We start from the raw sequence: 27,818 nt of genomic DNA on the forward strand, positions 1-27,818 counted from the left end.
GTCAGTGGGCCTCACACAATCCATAAGTGTCCACAAGTGTGTGCAGAAATTCAAAATCTCCCTTATCCTCTAGTCACTTTGGTCACAGCTCTGCCATCGAGCCTGTGACAGAGCGCTCAGATACTAGTCAGTGGGCCTCACACAATCCATAAGTGTCCACAAGTGTGTGCAGAAATTCAAAATCTCCCTTATCCTCTAGTCACTTTGGTCACAGCTCTGCCATCGAGCCTGTGACAGAGCGCTCAGATACTAGTCAGTTGGCCTCACACAATCCAAAAGTGTCCAGTGTCCACAAGTGTCTGCAGAAATTCAAAATCTCCCCTGTCCTATAGACACCTTGTACCTTGTTTTACATTACTATATAGTTTGTTGGATTTTGTCTACATTTCTACCAAAAATGAGGAAGGCTGGTGGAAGAGGCCGTGGAATTGGGCGGGGGTTGGCAGCTGGTAATGATGGTGTTGGCGGTGGATCTGATGGTAGTGGCAAGAGCAAAATAGGACCGAATGCAGGAGGTGTTGAGCCTGCGTCATCGTCTGGCTACATAAGGCCTCGAACGCTTAGTTTTCTAGGAGTTGGCAAACCGCTTTTAAAGCCAGAGCATCAGGAAAAAGTTTTGTCTTACATTGCTGACTCAGCCTCCAGCTCTATCACCTCCTCTTCTTCAGTTGTAAAAAGTAAAAGCACTGAGTCGTCATTGGAGGCTCATGTTCATGAACCACACCTTTCCTTGTGTCCTTCACCCCAACCAAGATTGAAGGATGACGCAGGCCATACTACTGATTACTCCATGGAGCTGTTTTCACATACCATGCCTGGATTATCAAGTGAAATGGTGAATTACCCAGGCCAAGATGAATCTGACATCGAGTGCACTGATGCACAGCCGCTGATGGATGATTCTGCTGGTACATTTACTCAGAGCACTACATTGTCCTCGCAGTGTACAGAGCCAGATTCTGACCCTGATGAGACTCAGGTGCCCCTTCCCGCACACTATACCACCATACACGGTGACACAGAAGAAGGTGCACATGACATAGAAGAGGAGGTGATGGATGACCCAGTTGTTGACCCAGATTGGCATCCATTGGGGGAAGAGGGTGCTGCTTCCAATAGCTCAGATAAGGAGCATCCACAGCAGACATCGACATCGCAACAGCTGTTATCTGGCAGGCCCGGAGCACTCCAAAGAAAGGTTCCAAACATCAAAAGAGTTGCTGGACAGCTTGTCCAGAGGGTCAAAAGATCACAGCGTGCTAGGCCGCAAAATGTCTGCCAAAGTAGGAAGAGTGCAGTGTGGCACTTTTTTGAACAAAATCCTCATGATCAGGCCAAGGTTATCTGTAAGAAGTGCGCAAAGACCTTTAGCCGAGGGAAAAATCTGAAAAATTTGAATACCAGTCGCATGCTTAGACATTTAACCAGCATGCACTTGCAAGCGTGGACACAACACCAAACCTCAAGTGCCACATGTGCAACTGATCACAACGAAGGTAGTCAGCAACGCTACATTGTTTCCCCCACTGTAAGCCCACCGGTTAGCACAGCAGCAAATGTTGAGGTGTCGTTGCAATGCCACAGCAGTCAGGGAATCCCACTGTTATATCAACGAAAGACTGATTCTAGGCCATCAGAAAGAACAACAACTCCATCACCATCATCAACCCTCTCTCAGTCCACCCTGTCCACCGCTACTTCCACCATATGCAGCTCTCAAGTCCAGCTCACCCTCCCAGACACTATGAGTAGGTCAAGAAAGTACTCAGTCTCTCATCCGCGTACACTGGGTTTGAACGCCCACATTGCCAAACTAATCTCGTTTGAGATGATGCCCTTTCGGTTGGTGGAAAGCGCAGCTTTCCGCGAACTCATGGCCTATGCAGTACCACGCTATGACCTACCCAGTCGCCACTTCTTCTCTCGCAAAGCCATCCCAGCCCTCCACCATCATGTGAAAGACCGCATTGTCCATGCACTCAAGCAGTCAGTGAGCGGAAAGGTGCACCTCACAACTGATGCATGGTCCAGTCGGCATGGCCAGGGCCGTTACGTGTCCATCACTGCGCACTGGGTTAATGTGGTGGATGCAGGGTCCACAGGGGACAGCGGTGGTGGGACAGTGCTGCCTAGCCCACGGTATAGGAAACAGTTGGCTGTAGGCGTTCGACCCTCCTCCTCCTCCTCCTCCTCCAGAAGCGAAAGCTCGTCCACAGAGCGCAGTCGTACGAGCACTCCATCTGCAGCTGCCACTGTTGCACACGATGTGTCCCCCTATCGAGCAGCTAGTGGAAAGCGTCAGCAGGCTGTGTTGCAGATGATGTGTTTGGGCGACAGACACACCGCCGAGGTACTGGCCGAGTACTTGAAGCGACAAACTGAGTCATGGCTGGGCAGTGTACATCTTGAGGCAGGCAAGGTAGTTAGTGATAACGGCCGTAATTTTGTGGCAGCCATAGCCCTTTCAAAACTCAGCCACATACCTTGCTTGGCTCACACCTTGAACCTGGTGGTGCAGTGCTTCCTCAAAAATTATCCGGCGTTAACAGCCCTGCTCCAGAAGGTGCGAAGACTGTGCGCGCACATCCGCCGGTCGCCTGTACACTCCGTTCGTATGCAGAAGCTGCAGCGATTGCTCCACCTTCCCAACCACCGCCTCATTATCGACATTGCAACAAGGTGGAACTCCACCCTGCACATGGTGGAGCGGCTGTGCGAGCAGAGGCAGGCCATAATGCATTTGTGGGAGGATACACGGCCAGGCACTTTGAGAGCAGACATGGAGTTGACAGGTGTGCAGTGGTCGAAGCTGAAAGACCTCTGTAAAGTCCTTCAGTGTTTTGAGGAATGCACACGGCTGGTAAGCGCAGAAGACGCCATCCTAAGCATGAGCATCCCACTTATGCGTCTGCTCATGCAAACTTTGACGCACCTTAAGGAGCAGGCGTCTGCAGCCAATGTTGATGAGGAGGAAGAGGAGGAGGGAATCCTTGATGACATTCAGCCATTGTCTGCTCAGGGACCTCTCCTGGACGAGGTGGAGGAAGAAGAGGAGGAGGAGGATGATGATGGGGATGATTACTTAGGGGAGGAGGATGCATCTCGTGGGGCAAGTGAAAATGTTGGCGTGGTAAGGTCTGGTACAGGGTTTGTGCGTGACTGGAGGGATGTGGATTTGCCAGAAAGTGCTCCTCCAACCAGCACTCGCAGTGCATCATTGACACCGGGAACATTGGCCCACATGTCAGATTATGCCTTGCGGATCCTAAAAAGGGACCCCCGCATTGCCAAAATGATGAACGATGACGACTACTGGTTGGCCAGCATCCTGGATCCACGCTATAAAGGCAAATTACAAAACATCATGCCACAGGAGAATCTTGACCTAATATTGGCTAATAAACAAGCAACTCTTGTAAATCGGTTGCTTGAGGCATTCCCAGCACACAGCAGCGGTGATGGTTCTCACACGAGCCGTACGGGCCGGGGGCAGCTTGGCAGAGGTGTTCGTGGTGCACACAGCAGAAGTGGCGTTGGAGACAGGGGTTTCATGACAATGTTGTGGACTGATTTTTCAAATACCGCTCACACAACTGGTAATACTGCATCGATGGAAAGTGACAGGAGACAGCAGTTGTCAACTATGGTTACAAACTACTTTTCCTCCCATATCGATGTTCTCCCACACAGGTCATTCCCCTTTGACTATTGGGCCGCTAAACTGGACACCTGGCCTGAATTGGCCCAATATGCCTTACAGGAGCTCGCTTGCCCAGCTGCAAGTGTGCTATCGGAAAGAGTCTTCAGTGCAGCTGGATCAATCCTGACAGAAAAAAGGACCGTCTGTCAACCCAAAATGTGGATGATCTAACCTTTATTAAAATGAACCATGCATGGGTTTCCAAGGATTTTGTCCCACCTTCCCCTGATGACACATAGGGTGACAGAAAAATGGCTTGCTTTGGTCCACCTCTTCCTGGGACTTCACCTATTTCGCCTTTTGCATCAGCTGAATGTCCAACATCAACATATGCCACTTTCTAAAACTCCCTAACTGTGCTGCCTCCCCCCCCATGGCCGGGGTCACCACCTAGCGCACGACACCGTGTGAGAGCCGTTGCCCTGGACAGGTGGGTAGGCCGACTCTTGGGCGCGGGCACTGGCACAGGGTCCCTCATAGTGCAATCAAGTGTCTCTGACGGTGGTGGTGCACACCCGCCGTCAGACACACCGCCGTACTATGAGGGGCCCAGTGCCAGTACCGACGCCCATGAGTGGGCCCCCTTGCTTGGGCAGGGCCCCAGCATTTGCAATCTTTACCTCTCCCTGCTCCTCCGCTGTGTAATCTGGGCCGTCAAATCCATACTGTGCCTGACACCGTCTGAGCCTGCCTCCTGACATATAGACATATATTTTGAATGTGTACGCTATCCATACATGTTATCTGGGGATACGGTACCCTTTCTAACCTTTGTGCAATCACATGCAATCCATACTGGGCCTAACACCGTCTGAGTAGAAATGCAAAATGGGCGCCTTCGGCTTCATCTGCCTTGGGCACCCAAAATACTTTGTTTCGGCCCTGGTAACGGATAAAGCAAAATCCTACATGACCTATCAGTGTTCTACGATTTGGGTTGAGGACACTTATTGTATGTGGGCTGGTGAATTTTGTGTGCCAGGGCTGCTTTTTATTCCCAACTCGGCCCTGAATCCCCTCGTGTATCTGAATGGGAGGAAGAGTGTGAACTTGTGCTAATTGTGCAGTCACACTTTGTCATCTCTGCTCCGTCCTGTCTTCCAGTGCAGGGTTAAATTGCTCTGACTTCATATCTGGCTTCATGGCTTGATCATAGATGCTGGATCCTGATCCCCCAACAAAATCTCACCAACCGAAGATTGTGAAAGAAACACACAAAACAATTTTATTGGATGTTAAATTGACCGAATTTTATTCCAAATCTCATCATTATTATTTCTTTCAGTGTCTGAAATTTAGAATCAGCCAATTACTATGAAAGAGACACTGAAAATGGCAGAACCCCCAACTCACGAAGAATCGTCCTTCAGCACTCAGGAGAGGAAAAACCCCCTGTGGTGGAAACCTCTAGGGAACCATGGCTGCAGGACTGCCCTTCCCTTGGGCTTAGAAGGTTAGTGCCAACATGTAACAGCAAATTGTACCTGAATTTGTACATTGTGTCATATTTGTTTTGGAGAAGCCTAATGCGACCTCTCCAGGCCGTACACAAAGTGAAGGCGGCGAGTACCGGACGTGAGGGAGATCTGGCTGCAACATCTATCACCCCATTGATCTGGCTGGCTAGGCGGTATGGCTGATCTGGCTGGCTAGGCGCTATGGCTGATATGGCTGGCTAGGCGGTGTCCCCTTCCTCCCATTGTGGAGTGATGAAGCTCCAGGTCTCCAGACACATCAAGTATGGCTCCGTCTACGGCTGAATGACTTGTGGTTCTGGAATCTTCTCCTGCATCATAGATGCATGTGTTTATGACATCAGAGCAGTTGCCATAATTATCACAGGTGTTTTATACTGTGGTTTCATTGGCTAGAAAGTCCCTCTCAGTGTTCCAAAGAATTAACCCTTGAATGACTGGTATTGTGCCTTTCTCCAGAAGCCTGTAAAATAAACTTGTCACTAGACAGGACCATTATCATTATTATATTTTAAAGTTGCCCCAACCAAAGTCTAATAAGTGAGCGCATCTAGAGTTGATGTGTAACAAGCGCAATCATTCCATTAAGCCCTACTAAATGCATAAATGCACAATATGAGAACAGAGCAGTCTCATAGAAAATTAATGATACCAAGGTAAATGCAGTTAGATATGGGATGCTATATAGGGGCTCATACTGTATATAGGAGGCTATATGGGGACTCACACTGTATATAGGAGGCAAACACTGTATTCAGGAGGCTATATGTGGGCTCATACTGTATATAGGAAGCGATTTGCAGGCTCATACTGTTTATAGGAAGCGATGTGCAGGCTCATACTGTACATAGGAGGCTGTGTGGATGCTCATACTGTTTATAGGAAGCAATGCGCAGGTTCATACTGTACATAGGAGGCTATATGTGGATGCTCATACTGTATATAGGAGGCTATATGCGGCCTCATACTGTATATAGGAAGCGAAGTACAGGCTCATACGGTATATAGGAGGCTATATGCGGCCTCATACTGTATATAGGAAGTGATGTACAGGCTCATACTGTATATAGGAGGCTATGTGCAGGCTCATACTGTATATAGGAAGCAATGTGCAGGCTCATACTGTAAATAGGAGGCAAAAACTGTATTCAGGAGGCTATATGTGGGTGCTCATACTGTATATAGGAGGCTATATGCAGCCTCATACTGTATATAGGAAGCGATGTGCAGGCTCATACCGTACATAGGAGGCTATATGTGGCCTCATACTGTATATAGGAAGCGATGTACAGGCTCATACTGTATATAGGAGGCTATGTGGGCTCATATTGTATATAGGAAGCAATGTGCAGGCTCATACTGTATATAGGAGACTATATGCGGCCTCATACTGTATATAGAAGGCTATATGCGGCCTCATACTGTATACAGGAGGCTATGTGGGCTCATACTGTATATAGGAGGCTATATGCAGCCTCATACTGTATATAGGAAGCAATGTGCAGGCTCATACTGTATATAGGAGGCTATGTGCAGGCTCATACTGTATATAGGAGGTAAACACTGCATTCAGGTGGCTATATGTGGGTGCTCATACTGTATATAGGAGGCTATATGCGGCCTCATACTGTATATAGGAAGCAAAGTACAGGCTGATACTGTATATAGGAGGCTATATGCGGCCTCATACTGTATATAGGAGGCTATATGCAGCATCATATTGTATACAGGAGGCTATATGTGGGTGCTCATACTGTATATAAGAGGCTATATGTGGCCTCATACTGTATATAGGAAGCGATGTGCAGGCTCATACTGTATATAGAAGGCTATATGGGGACTCACACTGTATATAGGAGGCAAATACTGTATTCAGGAGGCTGTATGTGGGCTCATACTGTATATAGAAAGCGATTTGCAGGCTCATACTGTTTATAGGAAGCAATGTGCAGGCTCATACTGTTTATAGGATGCGATGTGCAGGCTCATACTGTACATAGGAGGCTATGTGGATGCTCATACTGTTTATAGGAAGCAATGCGCAGGCTCATACTGTACATAGGAGGCTATATGTGGGTGCTCATACTGTATATAGGAAGCTATATGCGGCCTCATACTGTATATAGGAAGTGATGTACAGGCTCATACTGTATATAGGAGGCTATGTACAGGCTCATACTGTATATAGGAAGCAATGTGCAGGCTCATACTGTATATAGGAGGCAAAAACTGTATTCAGGAGGCTATATGTGGGTGCTCATACTGTATATAGGAGACTATATGCAGCCTCATACTGTATATAGGAAGCGATGTGCAGGCTCATACCGTACATAGGAGGCTATATGTGGCCTCATACTGTATATATGAAGCGATGTGCAGGCTCTTACTGTATATAAGAGGCTATGTGGGATCATATTGTATATAGAAGCAATATGCAGGCTCATACTGTATATAGGAGACTATATGCGGCCTCATACTGTATATAGATGGCTATATGCGGCCTCATACTGTATATAGGAATCGATGTACAGGCTCATTCTGTATATAGGAGGCTATGTGGGCTCATATTGTATATAGAAGCAATATGCAGGCTCATACTGTATACAGGAGGCTATGTGGGCTCATACTGTATATAGGAGGCTATATGCAGCCTCATACTGTATATAGGAATCGATGTACAGGCTCATACTGTACATAGGATAAAGTACAAATATATCCCAAATACTGGAAAAAATTCTTCAAAGGCTCAACTCACTGGAAATATAATAGCAAAAAAAATCTCATAAATGAGCTATTAAGCATCACAAGAGATCAAAATTGGAGTTTTTCAAGCTAAATAATTTATTTAGAATAATTAACAGAGCATAAATGCTAAATGCAAGTTACAGCAGACATAAACACAATATAATTAAACCAGCACCTTGACAGTTAATAAAGTTTTTATCTGTATAAAACATGTAGTTTCTTTGCTTTCCTTTCACAAATAGAATGCATAGTAAACAGCAAACTCCCCATTTACATAATATGTATGCCCAGATAAGGTTTTGCATACAATAAGTGCCCAGAGTAAACTGCTGAATATAAAGTGCACAAGTGCCTTGTATCAAATAAGCCTGGTAGGCGTTAAGTGTACACAGAGTAAAAACTGTCTATACAAATTCCGGAGTAAGATACAAGGACTGCATTAGAAAGTAACAACTTACATGTGTAGTGTATGTCGCTGTAAAACCTGCCGCCCCTACGCGCGTTACGCCGCAGCTTCCTCAGGAGGCGTGGTTTACAAGTGCCCCGGATCTAGTTTATATAGTGCGGTCAACCAATAAACCGCTTTCCCTAATAAAGCTTGTAAAATTCAGGACCTGAGCTGTAGTGTCCACAATGACGTCAATAGTATCCAGTTCTAAACGTCCACAGCATTATCGGCGCATGCGCTGTTGAGTCCCCACTATGAACAGGGAGTCTATGATCAGCGCTCATCAGCATGAAAGCGGCTCAAGCTGCAAAACAGTCAGAGACCGCCACATACCAGACTGAGCACGTCAGACGGCTCCTAGGGAGGACAGAACTGGGCATGCGCTCAAGTGAGGACAAGAAAATAAAATAATTATGAAGAATAATAATCACTACTTAAAGTGATAGCAAGTGTTGAAAGTGAGGGGATAAAACATAATGATGCTGAAATAATTATAGCGGTGTGTATGAACCATTAAAGTGAATATGCCTGACAGAGTGCAAAGGCACACACATATGTGTCAATTATAAGCACACTATGCAAGCAATAAAATTTTTTTTTAACAATTAGCATAATGTGTATGCAGGCTATATGAAAGTGTATGTGCATCATATAACTATAACAACTATATATCATGTCTCTGTTAAAAAACAAATGTACATAAAAATAACACATGGCATTCAATACATACATCAAATGTCATATATCATAAAGTAATTATACACACAATTATGTATAATGCATAATACATAGCAAAAATACACAAAGAAAATTGTGAAAAAAATAAAAAATGAGTGAAAAAAATATATATAAAAATAAAACAAATAAAAATGTAAATGAAATAAAGAAATAAAAAAAGAAAAAATGAATAAAAATGTGAACAAATAATATGAAATATTGAAGACCCAATGGGTACGAAAAGAGCTGTAGATTTCTTGTGAAAGGAGTGTATCCTCATAAAATCTTGAAATGCCCTCAACAATGAATTTCATGCCAGATCTTATATATTGCGATGCGAAGATAGAGAACTGGAGTATAAGCACAGGAAAAAATAATTAAAAACAGAAAACTAAAACCAAGACTAAAAAGATACCCATACGATTTTTACAGAAAGGACCCAAAACCATTACTCTCATTCAATCATTTTTTTTTTCCTACTGTATATAGGAGGCTATGTGCAGGCTCATACTGTATATAGGAAGCAATGTGCAGGCTCATACTGTATATAGGAGGTAAACACTGCATTCAGGAGGCTATATGTGGGTGCTCATACTGTATATAGGAGGCTATATGCGGCCTCATACTGTATATAGGAAGCGAAGTACAGGCTCATACTGTATATAGGAGGCTATATGCGGCCTCATACTGTATATAGGAAGCGATGTGCAGGCTTATACTGTATATAGGAGACTATGTGCAGACTCATACTGTATATAGGAAGCGCTGTGCCGGCTCATACTGTATATAGGAGGCTATATGCGGCCTCATACTGTATATAGGAAGCAATGTGCAGGCTCATACTGTATATAGGAGACTATGTGCAGACTCATACTGTATATAGGAAGCAATGTGCAGGCTCATACTGTATATAGGAGGCAATTCAAAAGCAGGAAATATCCAGCTACAGATCCAGGGAAAAATTGTTAAAAACAAAAAATGAAGGATAGCGATAAAGTGACGCCTGTGTAAAAGGTTTTGTAACTGCTGCGACTCTAGATACCAACCACAAGGAAATCGAAAGGATTATAAATATTTGTGATAGACTCGCGCTGAAAAAACCAAGATGTGGGAGAAAAGCTAGTCACTTATTAATGAGACAAATAGAAGAATGTTTAATAGGTAAAACCTGACAAGAATAAACAATAAACTGCAGTTAGCCCAATTGTGGGGATAAATAGCTGAGAAATAAATAGTGATTAGTATATCTTAATGAATATATTGCAACTCGCTCAGTACAAAGCTGTGAAAAAAATGGTAGTTAATGGAAATAGTAAGTATTGCACTCAAACAATTGATTAACCAAGGAGAGATGGCATGTACCCGAATAGAATTCTCCTAGAAGTAAAGGGTTAATATGTACATAGAACACAATTGGGTGAAAATATTAAATGGTCAGAAGCAATATGTCCCGGACCTGAAGAAAGAAGCTGAGTTTTCCGAAACGCGTTGGTTTCGGCCCTTTTTGCCACCCGTACCTCCATCTAGCAGCAGTTACACGGCACCACGTGATCCACCGCGTCACACAGGTCCTGCTCCTACTGCACATCTGCCGGGACGCAGCTATCGACCAGAGTGACCGGATCCCTGCCGACAGCTGGAGCGCAGGAGCGCTGGTCTCACACTACACCTCGGCATATCGCCGCATCTCCCAGGTCCGACCTTTACTGCACTAGCCAGAACGCAGTCACCGGATTCTACGCAGACCATCGGAGGTATTGTGAGTAGCAACACTCACATACAACTATATATGGTGAAATCACCTTGTACTGTTCAGCGCGCTATTTCACAGGGCACGAGCCCTCCACTCATTGGAGAAAGTACTTGGTGTATCCGTCATCGGCCGGGGCAGCTCTCCCCACGGCTATAGACATTGGACTATTTTATGAATGCAGGTTTATACCAAGCATTAACTATGGACTAAGGATATAATCACACTCTTTATGCCGGGACATATTGCTCATGACCATTTAATATTTTCACCCATTTGTGTGTTCTATGTACCAATTAACCCTTTACTTCCTGCCGCTCTTATTTGCAGCCTCTAGGAGAATTCTATTCGGGTACATGCCATCACTCTTGGTTAATCAACTGGTTGAGTGCAAAACTTAATGGAAATAGTAACTACCATTTTTTTTTCACAGCTTTGTACTGGGCGAATTGCAATATATTTATTAAGATATACTAATCACTATTTATTTCTCAGCTATTTATCCCCACGATTGGGCTAACTGCAAATTATTGTTTATTCTTGTCAGGTTTTACCTCTTACCGTATATACTCGAGTATAAGCCGACCCGAGTATAAGCCGAGGCACCAACTTTTGCCACGAAAAACTGGGTAAACTTATTGACTTGAGTATAAGCCGGGTGTGCATTGACCACTCATCCCTACCGTGGTATGCATGTTTCCCCCGTCCCTGTCATTGTATGCATGGCTCCTTATCCCCTATCTTTGTATGTATGATTCCTGTTAAGAAAAAAAACATCCTATTTACCTGCCTGTGCGCCGTCGGTGGCACTGCATCTTGTACCGGCCATATAACACGGATAATTCTTGGTAATGACAGTGAATATTTAGAACATTCATTACTGTGCACGTTATACACATTATACATTCCTGCAGCTCAGTGGCATAGCAACTGTTTGTGGCGCCCGGGGCGGTCGAAAAATTTCTTTAGTCGTTGATAGAGTTGAGCGACTTTTGGTTTTTTAGGGTCGAGTTTCGTTTCGTGAAACCCGACTTTTCCAAAAGTCGGGTCGAGCAAGATCGTCCGATTATAGGGAAAAGTCGGGGTCGTCCCGAAACACGAAACCCAATGTAAGTCAATGGGGAATAAAAGTCGGCAGTGAGAGGAGGACAGGAAACACACCTACAGTGCCCATTTGAATGCCAAAAGCATCAATCCTTCTTACTTAAGCTTGTCAACCTTAATTAACTTCATAATACAAGTTACGCTCTGAAAAATGGGGGTTATTTGGCTAAAGTTGTGGGGGGGGGCTGGCTCCAGGTTTTTATGTGACCTGGGCGAAAGAGCGCCCCTTTAACACATACCAAAACTCATCATGCTCCGATACGGCAGAGAAATAGCGGTATAGTACAATGAAAAATACTTCACTTTTTACATCTCATGACGAGGCCCATCTATTTCTCCATACAGAATCATTGGTCCCATATAATGTTTGAAACAGTATATGATGAGCTCCACATAATGCTACAGTATATGTTGGTCCCCATGGATGAAGCTCCACTGTCTTATGGGCCCAAATAATGCTCCAAACATAATGGGCCCCATTTCTAATGCTCTAGTGTATAATGGGCCCTGTAAATGCTGCTCCAGTGTCTGATGTCCACCTTTGGAATGTTCCAGTGTATGGTGGGCCCCATCTATCATTCTCCAGAGTATAGTGCTCCCCAAAAATTGCTGTCCCAACATTGCAAACAATCAAATAAGTCTCCTCGCTAGGGAATCCCTGTACTAGTCTGGACTCCTCGTCGTCCCCATCTTCCATCTCACTGCACAGTATTTCAACCTTGCAAGTGCTGTGATCCTGAGCAAGCAGGGGGGGCCCACTCGTTGGCGACGGCACTGGCACAGGGCCCCTGATAGTACGGTGGTGTGTCTGATGGCGGGTGGGCCGAACCTGCACTTTCATCTGCAGCTTCCTCTTTGTCACCGTGTAAGATGGAACTGTATATGGGAAGGGTAACCTGAGTTTCATCAGGGTCAGATTCAGGCCGTGTAGCGTGCGAGGGGAATGTAGTGGTCTGGGTCAATGTACCAGCAGATTCATCGAGCAGTGGCTGGGCATCAGTGCACTTGTGTCGCCCCCAGGAGTACGGTCGCCACAGTGGCATTACCTTCCTCCTAGGGAGTGTGATGTCATGCTTGGGAGCAACGAAGGATCTCTCTAGTAGGTTAACTGATTGGGCGGCGTTATTCCCACGAGTCATGACCCTCCAAACAGCGTTCATGAAGGCAAAGTGTTTGTTTTACGTGGGCAGTATGGTTGCAAAGCTGAACCTTAAAGGAATGTCCAGAAGGGCACCAGCAGGAGTGGAGCCTACGGTTAAATTCGACTCCACCTGGGAAACCTCAACCATGCCAGCTACAGAACAGATGCACACATTGCAAGCTTAATTCCGTTAACGAACGAGACTCCGTCATGCCCCGCGGTCCGAGTCCGGCTTACTAGAGGGACACGTGAGGCTCTGGCACATGAGATTGGCCAATAACTGGTGTGTCATGCCCTTACATGTCCGTGGCTGCATGTGCGCTACACTGAAAAGGCCAGCGTTTGTCGCTTACAGGTGCAGATAACCCGCTGAACAACGTTAGTGATGGGGATCACTGATTACAATTATTACCCGCGAACGATGATTTCCCAGTAAGTGCAGGTCAACCGCAGTTCCGGAATTAGGCCTAACCGTCATTCCTGAAAAAATTAAAAACTTATGTGTGCAAACCACAGGTGCTGTAGCTTGCTTAACAGCTCGCCAGCCGTTCTCACGCCCAGTATGGATTACACGTGATTGCACAAAGGTGAGAAAGGGTACCGTATCCCCAGATAACATGTATGGATAGCGTACACATTCAAAATATATGTCTATACATCAGGAGGCAGGCTCAGACGGTGTTAGGCCCAGTATGGATTGCACGTGATTGCACAAAGGTTAGAAAGGGTACCGTATCCCCGGATAACATGTATGGATAGCGTACACATTCAAAATATATGTCTATACATCAGGAGGCAGGCTCTCTGGAGCTAGAGCCCGGACAGCAGGACAGGGCATAGCTACATCTTAACCATCATCTTTCAGTTCAATCAATTTGTAGTGGCAGTCCCAGTGAAGGATTTGACAGACCAGACTACACAGCGGAGGAGCAGGGAGAGGTAAACATTGCATTTGCTGGGGCCCTGCCCAAGCAAGTGGGGCACACTCGTGGGCGTCGGTACTGGCCCTGGGCCCCTCATAGTATGGCGGTGTGTCTGACGGCGGGTGTGCACCACCACCGTCAGAGACACTTGATTGCACTATGAGGGACCCTGTGCCAGTGCCCACGCCCAAGAGTCGGCCCACCCACCTGTCCAGGGCAACGGCACTTGCACGGTTTCAGGTGCTAGGTGGTGACCCCGGCCATTGGGGGGGGCAGCCCAGTTAGGGAGGTTTACAAAGTGGCATATGTTGATGTGGGACATTCAGCTGCTGCAAAAGGCGAAATAGATCAAGTTCGCGGAATAGGAGGATAACCAAAGCAAGCCATTTTTCTGGCAACCTATGTGTCATCAAGGGAAGGTGGGACAAAATCCTTGGAAACCCATGCATGGTTCATTTTAATGAAGGTTAGATCATCCACATTTTGGGTTGACAGACGGGTCCTTTTTTCTGTCAGGATTGATCCAGCTGCACTGAAGACTCTTTCCGATAGCACACTTGCAGCTGGGCAAGCGAGCTCCTGTAAGGCATATTGTGCCAATTCAGCCAGGTGTCCAGTTTAGCGGCCCAATAGTCAAAGGGGAATGACCTGTGTGGGAGAACATCGATATGGGAGGAAAAGTAGTTTGTAACCATAGTTGACAACTGCTGTCTCCTGTCACTTTCCATCGATGCAGTATTACCAGTTGTGTGAGTGGTACTTGAAAAATCAGTCCACAACATTGTCATGAAACCCCTGTCTCCAACGCCACTTCTGCTGTGTGCACCACGAACACCTCTGCCAAGCTGCCCCCGGCCCGTACGGCTCGTGTGAGAAACATCACCACTGCTGTGTGCTGGGAATGCCTCAAGCAACCGATTTACCAGAGTTGCTTGTTTATTAGCCAATATTAGGTCAAGGTTCTCCTGTGGCATGATGTTTTGTAATTTGCCTTTATAGCGTGGATCCAGGATGCTGGCCAACCAGTAGTCGTCATCGTTCATCATTTTGGCAATGCGGGGGTCCCTTTTTAGGATCTGCAAGGCATAATCTGACATGTGGGCCAATGTTCCCGGTGTCAATGATGCACTGCGAGTGCTGGTTGGAGTAGCACTTTCTGGCAAATCCACATCCCTCCAGTCACGCACAAACCCTGTACCAGACCTTACCACGCCAACATTTTCACTTGCCCCACGAGATGCATCCTCCTCCCCTAAGTAATCATCCCCATCATCATCCTCCTCCTCCTCTTCTTCCTCCACCTCGTCCAGGAGAGGTCCCTGAGCAGACAATGGCTGAATGTCATCAAGGATTCCCTCCTCGTCAACATTGGCTGCAGACGCCTGCTCCTTAAGGTGCATCAAAGTTTGCATGAGCAGACGCATAAGTGGGATGCTCATGCTTAGGATGGCGTCGTCTGCGCTTACCAGCCGTGTGCATTCCTCAAAACACTGAAGGACTTTACAGAGGTCTTTTAGCTTCGACCACTGCACACCTGTCAACTCCATGTCTGCTCTCAAAGTGCCTGGCCGTGTATCCTCCCACAAATGCATTATGGCCTGCCTCTGCTCGCACAGCCGCTCAACCATGTGCAGGGTGGAGTTCCACCTTGTTGCAATGTCGATAATGAGGCGGTGGTTGGGAAGGTGGAGCAATCACTGCAGCTTCTGCATACGAATGGAGTGTACAGGCGACCGGCGGATGTGCGCGCACAGTCTTCGCACCTTCTGGAGCAGGGCTGTTAACTCCGGATAATTATTGAGGAAGCACTGCACCACCAGGTTCAAGGTGTGAGCCAAGCAAGGTATGTGGCTGAGTATTGAAAGGGCTATGGCTGCCACAAAATTACGGCCGTTATCACTAACTACCTTGCCTGCCTCAAGATGTACACTGCCCAGCCATGACTCAGTTTGTCGCTGGAAGTACTCGGCGAGCACCTCGGCGGTGTGTCTGTCGCCCAAACACATCATCTGTAACACAGCCTGCTGACGCTTTCCACTAGCTGCTCGATAGGGGGGACACCTCGTGTGCAACAGTGGCAGCTGCAGATGGAGTGCTCGTACGACTGCGCTTTGTGGACGAGCTTTCGCTTCTGGAGGAGGAGGAGGAGGATCGAATGCCTACAGCCAACTGTTTCCTATACCGTGGGCTAGGCAGCACTGTCCCACCACCGCTGTCCCCTGTGGACCCTGCATCCACCACATTAACCCAGTGCGCAGTGATGGACACGTAACGGCCCTGCCCATGCCGACTGGACCATGCATCAGTTGTGAGGTGCACCTTGCCACTCACTGACTGCTTGAGTGCATGGACAATGCGGTCTTTCACATGATGGTGGAGGGCTGGGATGGCTTTGCGAGAGAAGTGGTGACTGGGTAGGTCATAGCGTGGTACTGCATAGGCCATGAGTTCGCGGAAAGCTGCGCTTTCCACCAACCGATAGGGCATCATCTCAAATGAGATTAGTTTGGCAATGTGGGCGTTCAAACCCAGTGTACGCGGATGAGAGACTGAGTACTTTCTTGACCTACTCATAGTGTCTGGGAGGGTGAGCTGGACTTGAGAGCTGCATATGGTGGAAGTAGCGGTGGACAGGGCGGACTGAGAGAGGGTTGATGATGGTGATGGAGTTGGTGTTCTTTCTGATGGCCTAGATTCAGTCTTTCGTTGATATAACAGTGGGATTCCCTGACTGCTGTGGCCTTGCAACAACACCTCAACATTTGCTGCTGTGCTAACCGGTGGGCTTACAGTGGGGGAAACAATGTAGCATTGCTGACTACCTTCTTTGTGATCAGTTGCACATGTGGTACTTGAGGTTTGGTGTTGTGTCCACGCTTGCAAGTGCATGGTGGTTGAATGTCTAAGCATGCAACTAGTATTCAAATTTTTCAGATTTTTCACTCGGCTAAAGGTCTTTGCGCACTTCTTACAGATAACCTTGGCCTGATCATGAGGATTTTGTTCAAAAAAGTGCCACACTGCACTCTTCCTACTTTGGCAGACATTTTGCGGCCTAGCACGCTGTGATATTTTGACCCTCTGGACAAGCTGTCCAGCAACTCTTTTGATTTTTGGAACCTGTCTTTGGAGTGCTCCGTGCCTGCCAGATAACAGCTGTTGCGATGTCGATGTCTGCTGTGGATGCTCCTCATCTGAGCTATTGGAAGCAGCACCCTCTTCCCCCAATGGATGCCAATCTGGGTCAACAACTGGATCATCCATCACCTCCTCTTCAATGTCATGTGCACCTTCCTCTGTGTCACCGTGTATGGTGGTATAGTGTGCGGGAAGGGGCACCTGAGTCTCATCAGGGTCAGAATCTGGCTCCGTACACTGCGAGGACAATGTAGTGCTCTGAGTGAATGTACCAGCAGAATCATCTATCAGTGGCTGTGCATCAGGGCACTCGATGTCAGATTCATCTTGGCCTGGGTAATTCACCATTTCACTTGATAATCCAGGCATGGTATGTGAAAACAGCTCCATGGAGTAATCAGTAGTATGGCCTGCGTCATCCTTCAATCTTGGTTGGGGTGAAGGACACAAGGAAATTTGTGGTTCATGAACATGAGCCTCCAATGACGACTCAGTGCTTTTATTTTTTACAACTTCAGAAGAGGAGGCGATAGAGCTGGAGGCTGAGTCAGCAATGTAAGCCAAAACTTTTTCCTGAAGCTCTGGCTTTAAAAGCGGTTTGCCAACTCCTAGAAAAGTAAGCCTTCGAGGCCTTGTGGAGCCAGATGATGACACAGGCTCAACACCTCCTGCATTCGGTCCTATTTTGCTTTTGCCACTACCATCAGATCCACCACCAACACCATCATTACCAGCTGCCAACCCCCGCCCAATTCCACAGCCTCTTCCACCAGCCTTCCTCATTTTTGGTAGAAATGTAGACAAAATCCAACAAACTATATAGTAATGTAAAACAAGGTACAAGGTGTCTATAGGACAGGGGAGATTTTGAATTTCTGCACACATTTGTGGACACTGTACACTTTTGGATTGTGTGAGGCCCACTGAATATCACAGCGCTATGTCACAGGCTCGATGGCACAGGTGTGAAAAAAGTGACTACAGGATAAGGGAGATTTTGAATTTCTGCACACACTTGTGGACACTGGACACTTATGGATTGTGTGAGGCCCACTGAATATCACAGCGCTATGTCACAGGCAGAAATTGGCTAGTGTATCACAAACTACAAGGTGTATATAGAATTGGGCAGAATAGGAATCTCCCTAGAGTCTGTAAGAACAGAACAAGTCCTCCACTTATCCTTCCAGAGTGACACACAGATAGCTTCACTGTGGCCGTGATAACAGCCGTTACACGGTACTGAGAGGAGCGTGCACATACATGGCTGTCCGGTGTACGTAAAATTGTCAAGGTCCGTGTTTTTTAAGTATACGGACTGACACACGCTGTCTCTCTATAGTTCTGAATGTGATCACACAGCAAATATATTTAACTGTTTGAAAGCTAGACAAAACTAGAAGGTGCAGGTCTGTAAGAACGGAACATGTCCTCAACTTATTCTTACAGAGTGACACTCAGATAGCTTCACTGTGGCCGTGATAACAGCCGTTACACGGTACTGAGAGGAGCGTGCACGTACACGGCTGTCCGGTGTACGTAAAATTGTCAAACTCCGTGTTTTTTAAGTATACGGACTGACACACGCTGTCTCTCTATAGTTTTGAATGTGATCAAACAGCAAATATATTTAACTGTTTGAAAGCTAGACAAAACTAGAAGGTGCAGGTCTGTAAGAACGGAACATGTCCTCAACTTATTCTTACAGAGTGACACACAGATAGCTTCACTGTGGCCGTGATAACAGCCGTTACACAGTACTGAGAGGAGCGTGCACGTACACGGCTGTCCGGTGTACGTAAAATTGTCAAACTCCGTGTTTTTTAAGTATACGGACTGACACACGCTGTCTCTTTATAGTTTTGAATGTGATCAAACAGCAAATATATTTAACTGTTTGCAAGCTAGACAAAACTAGAAGGTGCAGGTCTGTAAGAACGGAACATGTCCTCGACTTATTCTTACAGAGTGACACACAGATAGCTTCACTGTGGCTGTGATAACAGCCGTTACACGGTACTGTGTGAGGAGTGTGCACCGCTGTATGGTGTGAAAAAATGCACTCTCAGTACCTCAGCAGGACAAAAAAAAAATTGGGATTGCTTTTAAAAAAGCAGTTTGCAGAGCAGTGGGTAAACAGCAATGCAGCCGTCAGGAAGCCTTAGAAGGCAGCCTAGCAACCAACACCGTTGATCCAGCAAAATATAGCCTCCCCTTGCACTGCACACACAGTGACTGGTGTGTTGTACAGGCAAAATCGCTAGCAGCAGAAGCAGTTTTTGGTGTCTTTTTCCCTGCCTAACGCTCTCCCTACAGAATCAGCAGCAGCTCTCCCTATTCTGAGATCAGCATGAGGAACATGGCGGTCGGCGTGCACGCCCTTTTATACCCCCTGTGACGCCCACCAAAGCAAGCCAATCACTTGCATGCCCTTCTGAAAGATGGTGGTGACCCCTGCCTATGTCATCACGTTGCCCACAGTGTCCGTGGATCCTGATTGGCTGAAAAAGAGCGCAAAACAAAGTTTTGAAACGCGGACTTTGGCACGTAAGTCGCCGACCTCGTGGCCGACCTCATCCTAGGGTCGGGTTTCGTTTCATGAAACCCGACTTTGCCAAAAGTCGGCGACTTTTGAAATTTTTCGATCCGTTTCGCTCAACTCTAATTTTGGCTTTCCATCATTTTTTCATGCTGGATCCGTTTTTTTCTCATAGACTTGTATTAGTGACAGATTGTGACGGATGGCCACACGTTTCATCTGTCGTCCAACGGATCCGTCAGAAAATCTCTGTCCGTTGGCCAGAGACAACGGACAGATGAACATTTTTTGTGTACGTCGAAAAGTCGGATAGCGACAGATTCCATCTTTTAAAACTGAGCATGCCCGGAATCATTTTTCTTCCTTTATTTTAACCCCTGCGGCTGCTTTTTCTATTCTGGCACAAAATCCTTCTCTCTCTCTCTCGCTCCAGAATTCTGTTTCTTTAATTCCTACAGCAAGGCTGCTACAACGGATCAGTCATAAAAACAGATCCAGTGCATCAGTTTTTTGCAATATACGCAGGATCCGTCCACTTGACGGATCTGAACACTTTGACGGATTGTGACTGATTGCAAAAGACTGGAGTGTGAAAGGGGCCTTAAGAAGCGAGATGTGGATGAGAAAAGGCGGTGGATCCGTTGCCAACCGTCAATTGACGGAATCTGCCATCGGATCCTCCTTTTTATACTGAGCATGCCCGAATGAATGTCCTTTCATGATATTTAACCCCAAATCCCATTCTGTGGCAGCCAAATCTCTCTCGCTCGTGAAACAGGCCTTACTTTAAATTTCATGCACTAGCGTCTAAAGCGGATCCGTACAAAAAACGGATCCAGTTGCATCCGTTTGCCACAAAACGGAAACGGATCCGTTTTTGCACACTGGCGGATTTTGACTAACGCCAGAAAACTGAAGTGTGAAACAGGCCTAAGAGAAAGAAAAGACTCAATCAGAGAAGAGGTCACCTATAAGGTACCAGGATGTACATTTTTAGCTATTGGTACTGACTGCGTCTCATCAGTACTATGGTTCCTGTATAGTCCACAGTCTGATAAAGACTGATAACTCCCAGCATCTCCTTACCATTGTTAAGGACATACTGGGAGTTGTAGGTTCATGAGATACAAATGTATATGGGCCTGACTTAGAAGGATTCAGCTCATCAGTTATTAATCACATGATGTCATAGACCTAATGGAAAAGGGAAGAATTAGCTGGGTAGAAATGCAAAATGGGCGCCTTCGGCTTCATCTGCCTTGGGCACCCAAAATACTTTGTTTCGGCCCTGGTAACGGATAAAGCAAAATCCTACATGACCTATCAGTGTTCTACGATTTGGGTTGAGGACACTTATTGTATGTGGGCTGGTGAATTTTGTGTGCCAGGGCTGCTTTTTATTCCCAACTCGGCCCTGAATCCCCTCGTGTATCTGAATGGGAGGAAGAGTGTGAACTTGTGCAGTCACACTTTGTCATCTCTGCTCCGTCCTGTCTTCCAGCGCAGGGTTAAATTGCTCTGACTTCATATCTGGCTTCATGGCTTGATCATAGATGCTGGATCCTGATCCCCAACAAAATATCACCAACCGAAGATTGTGAAAGAAACACACAAAACACTTTTATTGGATGTTAAATTGACCGAATTTTATTCCAAATCTCATCATTATTATTTCTTTCAGTGTCTGAAATTTAGAATCAGCCAATTACTATGAAAGAGACACCTTAAATGGCAGAACCCCTGACTCATGAAGAATCGTCCTTCAGCACTCAGGAGAGGAAAAACCCCCTGTGGTGGAAACCTCTAGGGAACCATGGCTGCAGGACTGCCCTTCCCTTGGGCTTAGAAGGTTAGTGCCAACATGTAACAGCAAATTGTACCTGAATTTGTACATTGTGTCATAATTGTTTTGGAGAAGCCTAATGCGACCTCTCCAGGCCATACACATAAAGTGAAGGCGGCGAGTACCGGACGTGAGGAAGATCTGGCTGCAACATCTGTCACCCCATTGATCTGGCTGGCTAGGCGTTATGGCTGATCTGGCTGGCTAGGCGCTATGGCTGATCTGGCTGGCTAGGCGGTGTCCCCTTCCTCAAATTGTGGAGTGATGAAGCTCCAGGTCTCCAGACACATCAAGTATGGCTTCCGTCTACGGCTGAATGACTTATGGTTCTGGAATCTTCTCCTGCATCATAGATGCATGTGTTTATGACATCAGCGCAGTTGCCATAGTTATCACAGGTGTTTTATACTGTGGTTTCATTGGCTAGAAAGTCCCTCTCAGTGTTCCAAAGAATTAACCCTTGAATGACTGGTATTGTGCCTTTCTCCAGAAGCCTGTAAATATAAACTTGTCACTAGACAGGACCATTATCATTATTATATTTTAAAGTTGCCCCAACCAAAGTCTAATAAGTGAGCGCATCTAGAGTTGATGTGTAACAAGCGCAATCATTCCATTAAGCCCTACTAAATGCACAATATGAGAACAGAGCAGTCTCATAGAAAATTAATGATACCAAGGTAAATGCAGTTAGATATGGGATGCTATATAGGGGCTCATACTGTATATAGGAGCTATATGGGGACTCACACTGTATATAGGAGGCAATATGGTGGCAAACAATGTATTCAGGAGGCTATATGTGAGTGCTCATACTGTATATAGGAGGCTAAATGGGGACTCACACTGTATATAGGAGGCAAACACTATTCAAGAGGCTATATGTGGGCTCATACTGTAGATAGGAAGCAATTTGCAGACTCATACTGTTTATAGGAAGCGATGTGCAGGCTCATACTGTACATAGGTTATATGTGGATGCTCATACTGTATAGCTATATGAGGCTATATGCGGCCTCATACTGTATATATGAAGTGAAGTACAGGCTCATACTGTATATAGGAGGCACAAACTGTATTCAGGAGGCTATATGTGGGTGATCATACTGTATATACTGTAGGAGGCTATGTGGGCTCATATTGTATATATGAAGCAATGTGCAGGCTCATACTGTATATAGGAGACTATATGCGGCCTCATACTGTATACAGGAGGCTATGTGGGCTCATACTGTATATAGGAGGCTATATGCAGCCTCATACTGTATATAAGAGGCTATGTGCAGGCTCATACTGTATATAGAAAGCAATGTGCAGGCTCATACTGTATATAGGAGGTAAACACTGCATTCTGGAGGCTATATGTGGGTGCTTATACTGTATATAGGAGGCTATATGCGGCCTCATACTGTATATAGGAAGCGAAGTACAGGCTCATACTGTATATAGGAGGCTATATGCGGCCTCATACTGTATATAGGAGGCTATATGCAGCATCATACTGTATACAGGAGGCTATATGTGGGTGCTCATACTGTATATAGGAGGCTATATGTGGCCTCATACTGTATATAGGAATCGATGTGCAGGCTCATACTGTATATAGAAGGCTATATGGGGACTCACACTGTATATAGGAGGCAAATACTGTATTCAGGAGGCTATATGTGGGCTCATACTGTATATAGGAAGCGATTTGCAGGCTCATACTGTTTTTAGGAAGCGATGTGCAGGCTCATACTGTTTAGGAAGCGATGTGCAGGCTCATACTGTACATAGGAGGCTATGTGGATGCTCATACTGTTTATAGGAAGCAATGCGCAGGCTCATACTGTACATAGGAGGCTATATGTGTGTGCTCATACTGTATATAGGAGGCTATATGCGGCCTCATACTGTATATAGGAAGTGATGTACAGGCTCATACTGTATATAGGAGGCTATTTGCAGGCTCATACTGTATATAGGAAGCAATCTGCAGGCTCATACTGTATATAGGAGGTAAACACTGCATTCAGTATGCTATATGTGGGTGCTCATACTGTATATAGGAGGCTATATGCGGCCTCATACTGTATATAGGAAGCGAAGTACAGGCTCATACTGTATATAGGAGGCTATATGCGGCCTCATACTGTATATAGGAGGCTATATGCAGCATCATACTGTATACAGGAGGCTATATGTGGGTGCTCATACTGTATATAGAAGGCTATATGTGGCCTCATACTCTATATAGGAAGCGATGTGCAGGCTCATACTGTATATAGAAGGCTATATGGGGACTCACACTGTATATAGGAGGCAAATACTGTATTCAGGAGGCTATATGTGGGCTCATACTGTTTATAGGAAGCGATGTGCAGGCTCATACTGTTTATAGGAAGCGATTTGCAGGCTCATACTGTACATAGGAGGCTATGTGGATGCTCATACTGTTTATAGGAAGCAATGCGCAGGCTCATACTGTACAAATGAGGCTATATTTGGGTGCTCATACTGTATATAGGAGGCTATATGCGGCCTCATACTGTATAGAGGAAATGATGTACAGGCTCATACTGTTTATAGGAGGCTATGTGCAGGCTCATACTGTATATAGGAAGCAATGTGCTGGCTCATGCTGTATATAGGAGGCAAAAACTGTATTCAGGAGGCTATATGTGGGTGCTCATACTGTATATAGGAGGCTATATGCGGCCTCATACTGTATATAGGAAGCGATGTGCAGGCTCATACCGTACATAGGAGGCTATATGTGGCCTCATACTGTATATAGGAAGCGATGTGCAGCCTCATACTGTATATAGGAGGCTATGTGGGCTCATATTGTATATAGGAAGTAATGTGCAGGCTCATACTGTATATAGGAGACTATATGCGGCCTCATACTGTATATAGAAGGCTATATGCGGCCTCATACTGTATACAGGAGGCTATGTGGGCTCATACTGTATATAGGAGGCAATATGCAGCCTCATACTGTATATAGGAAGCGATGTACAGGCTCATACTGTATGTAGTATAAAGTGCAAATATATCCCAAATACTGGAAAAAATTCTTCAAAGGCTCAACTCACTGGAAATATAATAGCAAAAAAAATATCATAAATGAGCTATTAAGCATCACAAGAGATCAAAATTGGAGTTTTTCAAGCTAAATAATTTATTTAGAATAATTAACAGAGCATAAATGCTAAATGCAAGTTACAGCAGACATAAACACTATATAATTAAACCAGCACCTTATCATTTTCACTTTTAACAGCCAATCAGAGCGATTGTAGACATGTGGGGGTGAAGCCACCCCACCTGTGGAGAAGTACAAAGCCCCCTGTGTGTGTGGGTCGGGTGGGGTCACTGAAAGGTCAGTCACCCGACCCGCAGGAGGGCAATTAATTCATGACGCCACATAGGCGTCACTGGTCAGATTGGCACAGCTTTTCATGATGCCTATGTGGAGTCATTGGTCGGGAAGGGGTTAAAGGAGCATACACGCCTTTGCACAGTGGGGGTATTAATATTTTCTATGGGACACTAATTTTTGGGGGAGGGAGTAATCATAGTAATGGCACAGTTTTTTAAAATATTGGGGTCAGTATCCTATGCCTCAGGTAAGCAGAGTGGGGAGTTTTTGTAGGTTGGGAATAAATGAGACATCAGTAGAAATGTGAGATGTCAAATGTGTTTTTGTTGTAATCTGTGCAGATGAGTTGTGGCTGGAGAAGTGGTAATGGAGGTCTGGGCCTGATGAAAAAGACAGGAAAAGTGAGCGACCCAAATCAGAAAGATTGTCAGCTGTAAGGTTCTATATATAACTACTGTACTCACGTGTATGTTCTGTGGGACTAGTATCTACCAATATACGATAACAGTAAGATGGTAATATTGCTCTTTTTAGTAGACTATTTTTTTATTTAGTGACCGCTAAATTTGTTTCAGTCTATGTAGTAGTAGGTGTATGGTGGTGTCATTGGTCTCTGTATAGTGTTTTGTTATGTAAAGGTAATGGTTATATTATATTATGTATTTGCTGAGTAGTGGTGATGGTGGTGGACATTGAGTAGTTTTATTGTTTTGGTCTTTTATAGTAGTAATTTTGATAATATTGGTCTTTGCAGTGTATGTTTTTGGTTAGCAACAGTGGTATACTGTACTTATATATCTATAGATGCTCTTTAGATGATTATAGGGGGGTCAGATGGGTAGACATGCACTTTGAGGCATGGACCCCTGAACTTTTAGAACCCTAGCAATGTCCCTGCTGTAATGTGTGTTTACTTGTCAGTGTTTCTAGAGATATATGTATGTTTGTCAGTAAGCTCAGTTATGGTACCATATCTAAGCAGTAAGCTTGGTTCTGGTTCTGTATTGATGTAGTAATCTAGATTCTTGTACCATATGCATGCCGTAAGCTTGGTTCTGTTCCCATATCTGTGAAGTAGACATATTAAGCTTGGTTCTGCTCCCTTATCTCTGTAGTAAGATCGGTTAAGCTCCCATAGCACTGTAGTAAGCTCGGTTCTGCTCCCATGTCTCTCTCGTAAGGTTGGTTCTGCTCCCTTATCTAAGTAGTAAGGCTCGTTTCACACTAGCGTTTGATCGCGCAGCGCATCGTGCACACGCGCAATGTCCCCCTATCTTTAACATGGTGATCGCAGGGTCTTGCGAATGTACGCGCTCTTCAGCGTTTAGCGTGCGCTGCGCATTTTACAGGTGTGCGCCCAGACGCGACGTACGCTACATGTTGCATTTTTTTTTCCGGCGGCATCGTTAAAAAAATCGCGCTCGCACGTGTGCGCCCAAAAATAGCATTACAGTCTATGTGGTTGCTGATGAGCGCTTGGCACCGCGCACGTCAGCGCCTTGTGCGCACACGCGATTTGAGTAAACAATGTCTAGACACTTGTCTAGAACTCCCCCTAAACAAGCAACATTGTTTTGGAGGAGTGTACATAAAAGAATGTGTCTTCAGGGTCAGACAATTACTCTACATAATGCCTTGCAGAGACCAGACAAGCATTCTACAAGAGCCTTCTACCTGTGGATTCAAGCTTCAGGAGCCAAAATGTGAGTATTCTTAAAAATAATGTCTGTGTGTCCTGTACAATTTATTATGTACTAATGTATTTTTTGTTTTCTTTTCAGCATGTCTTCTTCCGGATCGGTCTATTCGCCATCTCGGCAAGAACTGGCCCAAGCTCATCGTGAGGTGAGAATCTTGCTGCCTTTTGATAAGTATAGCTGCCTCTAGAAATGTGTTTTAATTTTTTTCTTTCTTTACAGACATCGGACACGGGAAGTGAAAATGGAGTGCGAGAGCGGTCTGTGCGGGAGCAGTCGGAGCGGTCTGAGCGGGTGCCGTCTGAGGATTCTGAGCGGGAGCAGCATAGTCAAGTCGTGGCGAGGAGACCCAATGTGAGTATATATATATTTTTTTTCTGTCTTTCTTTCTCTTGCTTCTTTTCTGTTTCTTTTTGTATCTTTTCCAAACTTCTAAACATTCTATATTTTTTTTTCTAGGTTCCACAGCGGGATGACGAAGAAGTCTACACAGACAACGAGCACCTCATCCGCCTCGTTGAGGAGCGCATCCCATTGTGGGACAGCCGTGACCAGCAGTACAAAGACACAGTGGTGACCCGGCAGCTCTGGAATGAGGTGGCCGCAGTGATGGATGGCTTGGACAGCGCCTCTGCAGCTTCAAAAAAGGGTGTTCAGTAAGTATAAAGATGCTCTGTGATATAGCATTTATTTTTGGACCTGATGGTGCTGATGTGTTTTTTGCAAGATATATTCTTGCATTAAACACACCAATGCCTGGTGGAAAACTGTGATTGATTTGTGTCTTGAACTGCTGCATTGTTTTGTGGACCTGACGGTGGTGGTGTTTTTTTTGGCAAGATATATTCTTGCATGAAAAGCACCAATGCCTTGTTGAAAACGGTGATTGATTTGTGTCTTCAGCTGCTGCATTGTTTTTTGGACCTGACGGTGCTGTGTTTTTTGCAAGATATATTCTTGCATTAAACACACCAATGCCTTGTTGAGAACTGTGATTGATTTTTTAACTGCTGTCTTGATCCTGTTTTCACTCTTGTTCCTGATGATACTGTTGTTTTCGCTGATACATATATTGTAGCAGGAAACATAACAGTGTCCGCCGTCTCAACAGTTACTGCATTGTGTCTAGAATTTTATTGGTGCTGCAGCAGAGACTGTTTTCAAAGTTCAATGAGGTGTGTGGTGAGAATGACGTTAAACTAGTGCATTTTTAATTTTTTTTTTTACCAAC

The sequence above is a fragment of the Dendrobates tinctorius genome, unplaced genomic scaffold, assembly GCF_039654945.1.
Source record: "Dendrobates tinctorius isolate UK_male_01 unplaced genomic scaffold, ASM3965494v1 ptg000076l, whole genome shotgun sequence".
Lineage (NCBI taxonomy): Eukaryota > Metazoa > Chordata > Amphibia > Anura > Dendrobatidae > Dendrobates > Dendrobates tinctorius.